The sequence below is a fragment of the Pinus tabuliformis genome, chromosome 7 (assembly GCF_031772625.1).
Source record: "Pinus tabuliformis cultivar Carrire ecotype Pingquan chromosome 7, CPIR1, whole genome shotgun sequence".
In the NCBI taxonomy this organism is placed as follows: domain Eukaryota; kingdom Viridiplantae; phylum Streptophyta; class Pinopsida; order Pinales; family Pinaceae; genus Pinus; species Pinus tabuliformis.
The window spans coordinates 825,698,124-825,708,211 of record NC_142293.1 but is presented as its reverse complement, the minus strand read 5'-3'; positions in this window follow the sequence as shown (position 1 = coordinate 825,708,211).

Genomic DNA, 10,088 nt, shown 5'->3' with positions numbered 1-10,088 from the left:
CTCTAGAGAGAGCCCTCTCAGGTTGAGGAGGCTAAGCCTCAGCCTAAAGTAGGTATGAAATAGTTACTTAAAGTCTTCCTGGTCAGCAGCCTTCCAGGGCCTGATTTTGAGATAACAGTTTGAAAGGCATCAGATTTGTTCTTCAATAAATAAACCCAACACATTCTGGTGTAATCATTAACAAATGTCATGATATATTTATTTCCATTTGCAGAAGGAATAGGCATTGGACCACATAAATCTGAATGAATGAGTTCAAGCTTCCTATGTGCTCTTGAATGTGAATCATGAAAAGACTGTTTGCTATGCTTTCCTAGAATGCAAGCATCACATTGCTTATGTTTCCTAGGAATTGTAGGCAAACCAGCAACACCATTTTTCTTCAATAAGCGGACAGAGACTGTCATAGTTTAAATGTCCAAATCTAGCATGCCATAATAAACTTGATGGAAGTGTACCTTCTTCATGATGAGAAATATATGAGAAATGTTGTGCATGAGCAGAGGTTCCTTGCAGTTTGAGAAGCCTTTCTTCTTCTATTCCCCTCATGACAAGTGAGTGGTCAGAAGCTTTTCTTACTCAAGCTTGCCATCAAACATATGAATGGAGTGACCTTGCTGGCGGATGTGGACCAAGGACAACAAGTTTCTCTTGAGCTGTGGGAGATATAGAACATGATCCAGAAGAAAGTCTGGAAGACCAGGCAGTTTAAGCTTGATTGTGCCAAGCCCTGATGGCTTGATTTTTGATTGATCTGCAAAGTATACTGCTCCATCAACATTGTCAATGAAATCTTCAAAAAAATCTTTTCTATGAGTCATATGACAGGTTGCTCCTGAATCAAGCAACCAATCATTTTTTGAAGAAGCAAGTGAAGCATTAAACAAATCTTCATTTACTCTAATGTTACATTGTGCCTCAATATAGTGAGCGGATTCAGGTGCTTTACCTTTGTCTGTATCATCAGTTTTACCTTTCTGCTGGTTTCTTTTCTGCTCAATTTTGTCCCATGGTAGCTTGCATGTAGAAGCATCATGTGATCCATTTCGTTTGCAGCGAATGTAATGCAGATCTGCCTTTTCTCCTTGAGAATGTCTGCCCCCCCTGCCTCTGAAGTATCTTCCTCTTCCTCTTCGTCCACCTCTTCCTCTTGTAGAATCTTGAGCAAGATGCTTTTCTTTATGAGCAAGGCATACAATCTCTTCAGAAGATTCAGGGACTATCTTCTTTCCAAAGGCTTTCTCTCTTTCAGCAAACTTTTTCACAAGAGAGTCAAAGGTTATATCTTTAAGATTTCCATTTGCTTGTAAAGACTCAAGATAATTGGAGTAAGTAGGATAGAGTGCCTTGAGAAAAGCAATAAGAGGGATATCCAGCTCAACCTTAGTGGATTTGATATCATGCATTATAGATTTTACTTCAGATGCAAGAGCAAGAGGATCATTATTTTTCAGTTCAAGAGTGAAGAGTTTAATCATGAGCTGAACAACTTCAAGTGCAGAATGTGAGTCATAGAGTTCTTTCAGCTTTTGTAAAGCTTCAAAGGCAGTTGAATATGATGAAATATGGCGACTTACTTCTTCATTTACAGATGCTGCGATTAATGCATAGGCTTTGCTGTTCTTGTTTTCCCAAATGACGAGCTCTTTGTCTGATGTAGGCTGCACTGGGTCATTGTCTGCTTCTCCAACACACACTCCTTTCCACAACTCATTGAAGATGAGAGTGTGTTTTATCATCCGGGACCATTCAGGATAGTTCTCCTTGCCAGTGAGAACTATTCCTACCATAGAGATGATTGAATGCATTCTGTAAAAAATACTTCTGCTGATAAAAAAAAACTTCTGCTGATAAAAAACTTCTGCTGATAAAAAAACTTCTGCTGATAAAAAAACTTCTACTGATGTACAGTGAAATTGTACTCAAATATATTAAAAAACAGAGGTATTATTTTGTCGTGGTATATGGGGGACAACGTGAGAGCCAAATGCAAGAGCGTTAATAACATTCCAATACGACAACAACATTCCAATCGTTCAACGTTAATAACATTCATATACAACGTGGGAGCCAAACGCCGGAGCCAAAAGCAACAACTAACTAATGTATATCAGCATTATATATGTATAGAACAATGTATTTAGGTAATATGGAACAACGTATTTAAGTAAGTCCAGTTTAATACAGTGCGACCGAAGGATGAGGAAGTCCGGCTTCTACCCAACTATGAGCATATTTTTCATGTACACTGTATTGACAGGTGGGTTCTTTCGCAATCCACTTGTCCTCTTTGCAGAAACACTGTCCAGCCCAGACAGCCAGTTTTGGAATCCGCTTAGAGTAGAACAGGTTTTAACTGCAAGCTCAGAACCCAATACTTCAGGGATTCATGACAGTTTGAATTCAGAGCAAGGGCAAAGCGCAAGTTCTGGTGAAAAATTTAACCTACAGAAACCAACGGCTATATTATCTTCGGGTATGCAGGAGCAAATGACTGCAGAAATGGATGAGGCAACCCCTGAAGCAAGAGCATTAATGCCGCTTAGAATTGAACAATGCAGCAGGCCGATGTCTTTTCGTCTCCCCTCGAAGCCCTTCATCCTTGCTCACCTAATAGTTCGCAGTCATCTTCAAGATCTCTTGTTGCTCGCAATAGTTCGCCTACGAGGATAGCGAGAACAGATAGAGGGAGTATTCAGGTCTGCCCATCCGATCATCTAAACACCGCAACACCTCCAAGTTTTGACCAGGCTCTCACACTAATTCTTCGACCCCTTCAGCACAGCATGCAATGACACGCTTCAACGGATGTATTCAAGAATGAACGAGATTTGCAGAGTTTCGACAAAGATTTTAGCATAGAAGCGCAGAGAGCGAAATGAGCTCGGACAGGCCATCATCAGGACAGAAGGGAATATGGCAGTGGCAAATTATTTCAGGACAGAGGCAGAGCAATGCTCAGTGGACAGAACGACAGAGGCGTTTGAGGACAGAGCTCAGGCCAGCGTATATCCCACAGTAACAAAACTGAAGGGAGTTACAACTATTTTGAGAACTGGCTCTGATACCATGTCAGGCCAGGCAGTAACTCTCCAAATGCAGTAAAACTGATTCGTCTATTATTCCATAGGTAGGCTATTGTTATATACAATAGGAGTGATTGTTCAGTTCATCTCCCAATGACTGTTCACATTCCTAATTTATTTATTTATTTACAAATTCCCCCAATCATGAAGATTAGGTGTCAACATATTTATTTACCTATTATAATAAAAATAAAATTTATAAAGTTGAAACAAAACTAAGACTAAATATCTAATACATAAAAATGTTATTAATAAATAAAAAACATAAGATAAACTAAAATAAATATTTAAATAAAATTAATTTAATTTACACCAGGTTAATTTTTCTATTAATTTTATTATATATTAATATTTATTATTATCATTAAATTTATATTTCATTTGATGTAATTTTCTTTATTTAAGGTTAAATAATATTATTTCTTTATCTTTATTTAGTTATTATTTTTAGTTTGCTTTATAATTTTTATTTATTAATAGCATTTTTATATACTGGATATTTAATTCTAATTTTATTTTACTCTTATTAACTTTATTTATATTAACTAAATAAATACTTATAAATATAATAGTTATATAAATATTTATATATTTATTTATTTTAAAGTATTAGTATTTAATTATAAAATATTTAGAATTAATTTTCGACACTTAATTATAATTATTTATATTGAATTATTATTAGAACAATAAATTCTCTTAAGGTAATTATTATAAAATTTTGTATTAAATATATTATTTTTTAGACCGTTTTTTTTTGAGTTAATTTATTTGACTCTTGATTTTCTCTTTTAATTATTTTTATATCCATGTTGGATTATATTCTTTTCATCTAATTGTCTTGTTCGTGAACAACATTAGTGTTGAAGAATGTAACTAGTGTGAGTCTTTATAATTATATTTGAGTCATCATGTAATGTATTTGTCAAAAGAAAAGAAAAATAAATTTTATTATTAAAGAAATTGACTATTAAAGCATGAGTTTCATGCTTGGGTCAATTGTTTTTAGGTCAAACCCTCCATTGCAGGCTTATAGGGTTTATTCCAAGTGTCCTTATCCATGTCGTATTGTAAAAGGCCCTTCTTGGGATTTGTTGGTCAAGAAAGAAATTTATTTTAATGTAAAATAAGTCAATTATGCCTCCTCCACCAAGTCAACCTCAAGAAAGGACAAGTCGGCCTCAACAAGAGAATTCGACCTCACAGAATCACTATATATTGGAGCCACTCAACTCATTTGGTGACACACACTCAACAAGTTCGAATTGCAATAGTTGGAAGAAGAAAAAGTGTGAAATTCAAGAAGGAAGAAGGAAAGGGCTAGCGAAGGAGGAGTTCATTATCTAGCTAAGGAAGTTGAAATTATCTCTATCTTGTCTCACACATGAAAAGGAATTGAAGCTATTGGAGGGCCGAAATTGCAATCTTGAAGTTGGGCTGAAATTATGATGTAGTAGGGTCGAAAATTTATCCTAGATGCAGTATAGTTGCAATCGATCTTTGAAGGTTGGAAGAATAGTTTTAGACATGACTTGGTGGAGGAGGAAGGTCTTTGGGTCTAGGGTCTTGGTCTGTCTTAATTTGAATTTACTGAAGGAAGAGTTTTGACTGGGTTCTCCCCTATAAAGGGGTTTTAGCCCTGGCTGAGTGCCTACTACTGGTGTCCTCGATATTCATGTTTTTGCTTTGAGGATTGCTTGATGATAAGAAGCTAAAGAAAGAGAAAAATAAGTTAATAAGAACATAATAATATCACAAGTAATTATCTACATAAGAAAAACTTTCTTCCTTTCTGATTTTCTAACATGGTATCATAGCTAAGGTGAAAAGGAAGAAAAGATAGGTTGAATATCTATTGAGGAAAATGAGATCAAAGGAAGGTCATTAAAGAAAAAGAAGCATATAAAGAGATAAGCCTACTATCTATAGGAACTATGTCAAACTCAATGAAGGGAGAAAACAAACTAGAAGGAGCCTCCAAATACAGGGTCTCGAAACAGAGGATAGATCTCATCCTCGAAAAGAACAAAGTTTTGGGTTTTGTTCAAGGAAAAATCAAGAAGTCGAAAAATGAAACAGAGGAAGAAAAGTTTAGAGAAATCGAAATCCTCACTATGAACCTAATAGTGGATGGAGTTAAGGAGATTCTAATTCCATACATATCCAAAATAGATTCTTCTCAAGAAATGTATGAACCTTTCTCCAAATTATTCACCATCAAGAACATTGGTCAAATAGCAAGCCTCAAGAGTGAATTAAGGACTATTAAGATGACAAAAAACAATATTATATCATCCTACTTTATAAGGATATCTAGAATTAGAGATGGACTCCAAGCAATAGATGAAGTTGTCCCAAAAAAAGAGCTTTTAATTATTGCTCTTCTAGGACTACCAAAATCTTGGAGTCCTTTTGCATCAGGACTTAACAGTTCGAAGGATACTCCAACATTTGAACAACTGTGGAATGCATGTAGTAAAAAAGAAGCTCGAATATCATTGGTAATAAAAAAAAGGAGGATGAAGAATAAAACACCTCCAATAATTATTTTGCTCAACATAAGAAGAAAGGAACTTTCAAGATGTTCAAAAGGACTAAAGAAGAAAGCGGACCTATCCAAAATTGAATGTTACAACTGTCACAAGATGGATCATTACAAAAATTAGCGTCTGGAAAATCCAAGGAATAAGAAGAAAGATAGGAATCAAGAATATGTTACCGATGAAGCTCCACCTACGAAGAACAAGACTAAAGAATAGGAAGTCAAGAACTTATACTACCAAGTCCTGTATTACATATCCTTCTTAGTCTTGTATTGTCTTCCTTTATATTTTGATTTCTAGAATTTGTAGTTCTATCATGTCTTGTTAAAACATTTTTGAATTATTTTGTTAAGTTATAGGTATCCCTTGAGATTGGATTAAGAGGGATCCCTCACGATTTTACCAAAGATAAGTATCTTCTTATTCGTCTCCTCTTTTGTGTTTGGTTTCACTTTCATATCAAGATTTGTTTACATTATATGCAAATAACCTTCTATTTATATTTTCCTTGGTTAGGAATGGTTATTGAATGCTCAAGGTTATGGAGGAGACTTCAAAGGATAGACTTTTTTTTGCAGAGGAAGCCATTCAAGAATTGATGTCCTACAAGGTTTGTTAAGAAACAATTTAAATGTATGTTATTAAGTTCTCTTCATGTAAAAGGCATGTTCATTCTCTTTTGAAATTTTTCTTTGCATTACTGACATCGTTATGTCTAGGCATAGTTTTCAAAGCCGGCCTTGCTAACCGATTACTGGTCTAACCGGCCAGTTGGCAGGCCCACCGGTTGAAACCGGCCAAAAAACCTGGTCAGGGGGGGCATTTCTCCTTTTTTGCAAAAAACCAGTCCTAACCGGCCAGTTAGGAGGCATGCCCATCGTCAACTAAAAAAGAAACTTTTTGACAGTGTTTTAGGGGTTTTGGAGGGAAACTAAGGGTGATTTCCCTCCAAAAACACCCTCTCCAAGCCTTTAAGAGGCCCCTCTCCCTCTCATTTGCCTCACACATCTCATTTGGAGTGTTGGTGAGTTTGCTTGGGAGCTTGGAGAGTGTTGAGTTTTTGCTGGAGTAGTGGAACAACAAAGTTTAAGCTAAGTAGCAGTCATTATGCCTCTAAAAGCCAGAGATACTGCATGGGCTCATTGTGATATGATTGATGGAAAAATGATCTGCAAATATTGCCAAAAAGCCATTCAAGGAGGGGGTATTAACAAGTTCAAGCAACACTTGGCTGGGATAGGAGGCCATGTAAAGCCATGTGGAGCACCAAATGAAATAATAGGGCATATTAGGGCAGAATACCTTTAGAAGTTTGAGACTCAAGTCACTGAACCAATAGAGAAGTTTGTGACTTCAAAGTTTGGGAGTCGAGACTCAACCAACTGAGTTTGATCATGATGACTCATGAGAAATTTCAAGTGATAATGTTGATCACTATTATAGTATTATCATATATGTAGACTTGAGTCTTGTAGTAGGCCACTGGCCCCATAGTTTGTAGGCTTTGTTTTTGCACTCTAGAGGCCATTTAGAGCCTCATTTCTTATGTATTTTGTCGATTATATGTATTGCACTCGGTGCCATTTTGATATATTCACCTTTACATGGTATATAAATGAGCAATTTTTGCATATTTTGTCTCTATTGGCTTGGAATCATGGTTTTAAATCTTAAAAATAGTTTTTTTCATTAAAAAATAATTATTTAATGTATTTTTCTAAAACCGGTTCATTTAGACCAAACCAGTCCCGGTTAGACTGGTTCCGGTCGGTAAACTGGTTCATTAGGTGGACCAGTCCGGTCACCGGTTCTGGTTTTAAAAACACTGTGTCTAGGGTTTTGAATCACAAAGATTCTTGTTAGGGTGATTAATCATTAGATTGAATTTACCCTCATGATATTATTTGATCATTCTTGTGTAACCCTAACGTTTAGGGTTCACTATAAACCCTAGCCTCTTGTTGCTAAGGGCATGTCAATATTGATTATGAAACCCTAGTTCTATTAAGGTTGTTGATGAAATCTAGAAATTCTATTCTTTTCATGTTTAGGGTTTTGGAATTGTTATGATAGAAATCCTAGTTCTTTAAGGTTTGTTGTTAATGTCTAAGTTATGTATTAAAACCCTATATATTTAGGGTGAACTAGGGTGTATGAGAAAAATCCCTGCAATATCTATAGTAAGATCCTAGGAATGAAACCCTATCGTGAAGAAAAATTGTTGTATATCTAACTTTGATGTATTGATGTTTGTGGCCTGGGTTTATCTAGTACGTATGAATATTGATATGAGATGATAGTGTATGAAATCCTAGATATGTATATGCGAGTATTCTAACCAAATTTTTGATACTCATGTTTTAGTTTGTGAATTCTATGGTTTTTAACAAAGCCCTAGTAAAGATTGATATTTTAGGATATGATGATATTGTCTTGCGATATGATTTAGTTTTGATGATAAAATCTAGGGTTTGCAACAAACCCTAATAGAGTATGACATGAAATTATAAAAGTATATTGTTGAAACCTTATATGTATAGTATAATTCTTGATTTAATGATATCTAAGGTTTTGTTACTCGAAGATGGAGTCTAGGGTCTATGACAAAACCCTAGCAAGAAGTTGAAGTCTAATATGTAAAAAGATATGTCTCTTGTTGATTATGAACCTAACTAGGTTTGAGTATTTTATGACTAAAGTCTAAGTGCTTCCATGTTTTTTATATAACTAACTTCATGCTTCTGTATATTTCTATTTGGTTGTACTTGTTGTCAAAGTTTTGCAAGTACATAATCTTCAAGATAATGAATATACTCGAATGATATTGGTAAAGCATGATGAAGGAAGTCATATGAATGATGATGATAAGGATGACCTTGATGTCGTAAGAAGGAATAGAGACATGAAAGGTTCTTTGATGTTATAGAAGAAGGAAGTGGTTGATCTCCCTAAGTTGAGAGGGATTCTGGATATAAGAAACGGTATATCTTCCGAGTTGAGAGGAAGGGAATATTATGACAATGAATACTTTGAAGTAAGCAAAAGTGTTATCGATAAATGTTCATGAAGTTGAAAAAAAAAGACTTAAGAATATCTGAAGATGTATTTGGTGTTGTTGAAGAAATGAAGGAAGAAGAAAGCTTCCGGAAAATTGTAACTTGATGATGAAAGTAGCATCAGAATGAGAACCCCAAAGTTTTGTGTTTACTTGTATATATATTTTAAAGTTTATTATTGATTGGGGTTGTGTTTTTATAGGTAAATCTCTCCATAAAAAGGTTGAAGACTTTGGAATCATGTTTGGACAAATGGATATATTTGATTTAGTTTATTAGGGTGAGATGAAGCATCTAATGGCAAGATGCTTGGGAGGACATCCAACTGATCTATGTGTTGATGTCTAGATCTTAAAGAGGGAGGGTGGCATTGGTCATGGAGCTTGGACTGTGGATACACACCTAGATTCCTAGGTTGGTGGTAGAGATTAAAATCTTTATGGTAACTAGAGTTGGCTAAATGCTTGAGTCCCCTTAGTCCCACCTGGATAGAATACCCTAGTCAGGCATCTAGTCTGCAACATTGAGTGTGCTAGAACTCTTCGTAGTTCATTTTGACATCTTCCATGTACCTCTGTATATATGTAATTATGAATACCTCCCTAGTTAAGAGGGAGTGTTGAAGGATGTAACTAGTGCCAGTCTTCATAATTATATTTGAGTCATCATGTAATGCATTTTTCAAAAGAAAATAAGAAGAAATTTTATTATTAAAGAAATTGACTTATTAAAGTATGGTTTTCATGCTTGGGTCAATTTTTTTTAGGTCAAAGCCTCCATTGCAGGCTTCTAGGGTTTATGTCAAGTGTCCTTGTCCATTTCATATTGTAAAAGACCCTTCTTGGGATTTCGTTTTCAAGAAAGAAATTTATTTTAATGTAAAATAGGTCAATTAGGCCTCCTCCACCAAGTCAGACTCAACAAAGGACGAGTCGGCCTCAAGAAAGGAGGATTCAGCCTCAACAAAGAAATTTGACCTCACATAATCACTATATATTAAACCAACTCAACTCATTTGGTGACACACACTCAACAATTCTGAATTGCAGTAGCTAGAAGAAGAAAAAGTGTGAAATTCAAGGAGGAAGAAGGAAAGGGCTAGCGAAGGAGAAGGAGGTCGTTATCTAGCTAAGGAATTTGAAATTCTTTCTATCTTGTCTCAAACATGTGAAGGAACTAAAGCTACTCGAGGGTTGAAATTGCAGTCTTGAAGTTGGGCTGAAATTTTGATACAGTAGGGTCAAAAATCCGTCCTTGATGCAATATTGATGTAGTATTGAAGCAGTGTTGATGCAATATCGTTGCAATCAATCTTTGAAGGTTGGAAGAATAGTTTGAGAGATGACTTGGTGGAGAAGGAAGGTCTTTGGGTCTAGTGTCTTAGTCTGTCTCAATTTGAATTT